Source organism: Loxodonta africana, chromosome 25 (assembly GCF_030014295.1).
Source record: "Loxodonta africana isolate mLoxAfr1 chromosome 25, mLoxAfr1.hap2, whole genome shotgun sequence".
Lineage (NCBI taxonomy): Eukaryota > Metazoa > Chordata > Mammalia > Proboscidea > Elephantidae > Loxodonta > Loxodonta africana.
The window spans coordinates 58,129,695-58,134,851 of NC_087366.1; positions in this window are offsets into that span (position 1 = coordinate 58,129,695).

The window sequence follows — 5,157 nt, forward strand, 5'->3', positions numbered from 1 at the left end:
AACTCAGTGGCACCTAACAACGACAATCTTTACGGTAGCAGCTCACCAGGTCTTTCTCCTGCAGAGCCGCTGAGTGAGTTGGAACCACCAATCTTTCTGTTAGCAGCTGAGCTCTTAACTTTTGTGCCACCAGGGCTCCTTGGTCAGGCACTAGGAATTGGCATTTTCACAAAATTTATCTCAGGACTTTAGAGGTCATACATTCGAATTCTTACGCAGGGTCTGTTTTCCTTAGAAATAAAGTGTGGCAACCTGGTTCCCGTGAACAAATTAAGCATGTATACTGGGCCCCACAGAGAAGTCAGTTCTTGACTCAGTCCACTTCTCTCTGCGTCAGGAAAGCAGGAGCTGGATGAGGAAAACCAATGCCTGAGCCAGTTACTCCGCTGTTGCAGGGAAAACGGTCAGATGCCTAGAAAATGTGCCTCTTCTGTCAGAAACATTTCTTATTAAAGATGGGTATACAGATACCAGAGCAGCGATTAAAAACAAGAAACACAGAGTTATTTTGGCTACTTAAGTTGAATTAACTAGTGGATGACTTTATTTTTGGGAAAAAGTAGCAAAATTGAATCTCTCTCTTTATTGGATGAGATAGATTGGGGATTCGTAGCAAAGCCAGAATTCTCTATCAATTGGGAAGAAACAGTCAAGAGCTGACATGAGGGAAGGACTTTGTACAAAAGAAACTTTCAAGAAAGTTCCCATAGAAAAACTCAGGCCCAAAGGAAATGTCTAGTTGAGATGACGGATCACAGGCCCCCCACTTGCCAAAATTCCATTACAGCCTCCTGAAGCCACCACCATGTGAAGAAGCAATCCTTTTTGCCCTGGGATACATCTTTTTTGGGGGATGAAATGACTTAAACTGTGATCCTCTAAACACATCGTGTTCGGTATTTAACATTCTCCCAAGAGATCTAACCCTGCCCTCACAATTCGATGGAATAGGGATAAAGATGCTTACTTATTTATTTTTTAAGAGATGGGCAACATTGCTTTTGGAGAGCTAGAGAGATACACAAGCATCTCCTACTGGAGGATGGAGCCAACATTACTGAAATCCCTGGAGAAGTGAGTTACCACGTGAGATTATCTATACTCACCTTCCGACTGGTTGTCTTTCAAATATGTGCAGTCAGCACTGAAATGGTTCAAGTTTTGTGAATATTTTCTCTCTGATTTATATTCCACTAGGAGTCCCTGGGTGGTACAACTGTTAATGCTCTGGGCTGCTAACCAAAGGTTGGTGATGCTAGTCTACCCAGGAGCATCTTGGAACAAAGGCCTGGTGATCTACTTCTGAAATATCAGCTATTGAAAAATCCTGTGGGGCACATTTCCACTCTGACACACATGGGATCTCCATGAGTTGAAATCCACTCAAAAGCAAAAAAAAAGAAATCCCATGTGATTAGACCAAAAAAAAAAACCAAACCCATTGCCTTTGATTCAGACTCACAGCAACCCTATAGGACAGCGCAGAAGTGCCCCATAGTGTTTCTAAGGAGCACCGGGTAGATTTGAACTGCCAATCTTTTGGTTAGCAGCAGTAGCTCTTAACCACTATACCACCAGGGTTTCCATGTGATTCGAGAGTTACACACAAATACTGGAATTGGACTATATCGGATTTACCTGGAATATACATATGTATTACATTTATATATATATAATCCCCTTCCCACCCTCGAAGTGATTCTGATACAGTAGACCTGGGATGGACGTACCCACAGGAATTTGTCATTTTGAAAGCTCTCCAGATGACTGTGCCGTGTACCTTGGTTTGGAACCACAGTGTTAGGACCGCTAATAGTGTCCATCTTGGAGAGTTTTTTTTTTTTTTTAGGAGAGGGTGTGAGGGTTGTGGTCCATCCCACAACTGTAGATGTTGTCCAAGTGTTTTACAAAGAACACTAGGTATACGAGATTGGTCTAATTGGCCCCAAACTTTCCCTGTAATTGGCAGAAATAATCTGGCTACCAACAGGTTGGTAAAAGTTACTTTGTATATAGTTTATCATTCCTTGACTTTCCCTGAAAGTAATTAGTCACTCTCCCCTGTACTTCTGAGGTAAACATTAGTAAATATTCGGTGGCCCAGCCCCCATCTCCCTTCCTAATAAACCCAATGTTCTCTCATGTGGAATTACATCTTTCAAGCACAGTCTTGCGGGGAGGGTAACTTCCTTTTGCTGTCCCCACCACAGGAGCCAAGGGGACTAGATCCTGCCTCTAAAATTCGTGTTCCACCAAAGGGATTGACCCATGACCTAAGCTCAACTAATTCGATGCTTTCTCCTGGGACTTCCCACATCGAGTGAGGGAAGCATTAGGACGTCGTTCTCACAGTTTCAGGGGCAGCAGCACCCCCATCAAGTTATTCTGGCCATATGTGGTTGTACTCTCTCCTTCCTGCCTCCTGTCCATCCAGACAGTCCTTAATAGCTGCTAATCTTCAAGTCTGGTCTCCCAGAGTCCTGTTGACTCTGCGAGTCCATGGGAAATTGTCAATATTCAATCTTTTCTGGAACACAAAAAAAAAGCAAATTTATGTGGTTAAACATAACCATCCAGACCATGATGCACAGCCAATGTATCTTGCATATAGACCACTAGTCTGTCTCCACGTCCCTCCATGTCTCCACGTATCTGTCTTCCAACACTACTGTGTTCCCAACACTTAGCAGAGTGCCTATCACATTATCAAACTAAAACCAAACCTGTTGCCATCAAGTCGACTTCAACTCATAGCAACCCTATAGGACAGAGTAGAACTGCCACATAGGGTTTCCAAGGAGCAGCAGGAGAATTTGAGCTGATGACCTTTTGGTTAACAGCCAAGCTCTTAAGCACTGCTTAACCAGGGCTCCAAATATTTTATTTGTTTTAGGCTTTCAGATTGTACTTTAGTTATGTATCTACCTCTTTCAGGAGACCAGGAGATTCTCAAGTACGAGACTGTGGATTTCATATCTCTAAATCTCCAACAATTAATGTAGTTCCTGTAAGATGAGAAGCTGCTAAAAGACTGAACTCACTGACATTTTTAGCTCATAAAAAAAAGTTATTTTTTAGTTCAAATGGACCATGCAGATCACCTAGTTAAATTCTCCTATTTTATAGGAACTCTTAATTTAATCAATAATTTAAAGGTCATACAGTTAACTTCTTAATTAAAAAAAAGAAACCCAAACCCATTGCTGTTGAGTCGATTCCGACTCATGGCGACCCTATAGGACAGAGTAGAACTGCCTCACAGGGTTCCCAAGGAGCGGCTGGTGGCTTCGAACTGCTGACCTTTTGATTAGCAGACAAATGCTTAACCACTGTGACACCAGGGCACCAAAAGCAAAAATAGTAATCCTTCTAACTATTATTGCTGCATAACCAATCATGCCAAATTGGTGACTTAAAATATCAATAATTATTTTCATTACATGTCATGGCTCTGGGGGTTCACTGAACCTACCTAAGGTAACTCTTACTTGAGGTCTTCAGCACATTTGCATAAAGTCAGTGGCTGAGGTTGGTGGCTCCCTCACTCACATATCTGTCGATGTCAACTGTCAGGTGGGATCTCCACTAGGCTGTTGGCTGGAACACTTACATGTAATCTCTTCATGTAGCCTGAGCTTCCTCACAGCATGGCAGCTCGTTCCAAGAGCAAGCATCGCAAGAGAACCAGGCAAAAGCTGTGTTGCCTTTTAGGACCTACCTTTGGAAATCATATAGCACCACTTCCACTGTAGTCACAAGCCCAGCCAAGTTCAAGGAGAGAAGATATAGACCCCACACTTCACGGGAGGGGTGCTGACTTCAAAGACAAGCAGGTGAGATGAAATATATCATGGGAGCCATCTTTGGAAAATATAATTTGCCAGAAGAGGATAATATTCACATCTTGTTCCACATGCCACATACACTCAAGCCCTCCTTCAAAACCTCCATGTCTCATGCCATAAGCATGAAGTCTAGGATCATGTTATGTAAATAAGATCCAGGGGTAGCCACAGCTCAGGTGAAATTCCTTAGGCAGAGCCCCCTCAGCACTGTTTCTATTGATCTGAATACCAGTGAACTAAGGTTTTGTTCTCCATTTGCCCAACACACAATGATAGGGCAGAGAGATGTTCTCTTCCTGAAGAAGGTAAGGATTAGAGGTGATTGATTAGGGTTTAGATGATGAAAAGGGGATGAAGTCCTCATAACCTTGGTCAGATTTGAGGAGTATCCATTTCCCCACTTTCTTGGGAGCTGAATGCAGCCGATGGCTCCCCAGGACCCCAGGATACCAGCGAAGGGAAGATGTGAACACGTGGTGATGAGAAATTTGATTTCAACAGTTGACTTCATGAAATGAACAGCCACCCCTTGATTTAAAGTTCTCCTCAGCTTTCTGTACTGTTTAATTTCATTTCAGATGAGAAATTAGTGTTCCACCCATGCTTGAGGAGAAGCCAAACTGCATGACTTCACATTCCCTTTAGAGCAGTATCGAATTACATAACTTCTTAGTTTGTTTGCTCCCAACATCCAGAGATTCAGGATTTTCTATATGATTCAGAGTGGAGATTTGGGCCTGATGAGAGTGTTTCCATTTCCAGGGCTGGCCAGCCCTTTGTGATGTTACCTGAGTAACACATCTGTGTTCCTTCAGTCAGCGTGGTATATGGGGGAGAGAAAAACCCACTTTGAAGGAAAAGTCTGGGAGATTATATGGGCCTTTTTCTTCGCCACTAATTTTTTGCCTTGCTGTTTAATTATGTCTGTTCTTGTAGGCCGAATGATTTTCCTAGTTTTGATCACACAGTGTAAAGTCTTCCTCGGTACATTCTGTTCCTTTTTACTAGGCTTCTGCCCAATTACAGAGAACACACTCAACTTTTCTCTGAACAGACTTTACCCTCTGAAATAAAGAAACCAACTACAAAGCATTTCAGGAAAACAGAGACGCAATTAGAGAAAAACCTGAAGCAAGGCTTTTATTGAATGAAAGTTATTGGAAAGCATTCCCTCCGAATTTCAGGTAAGGTCATCCGCACGCATTGGAACAATTACCTAATACTTCCATTAACGACGTTGCCAATCTTACAGTTACTATGTTTCAAAAGTAGTAAAAAAAAAATAATAATAACATGTCCTCGGTTACCTGGA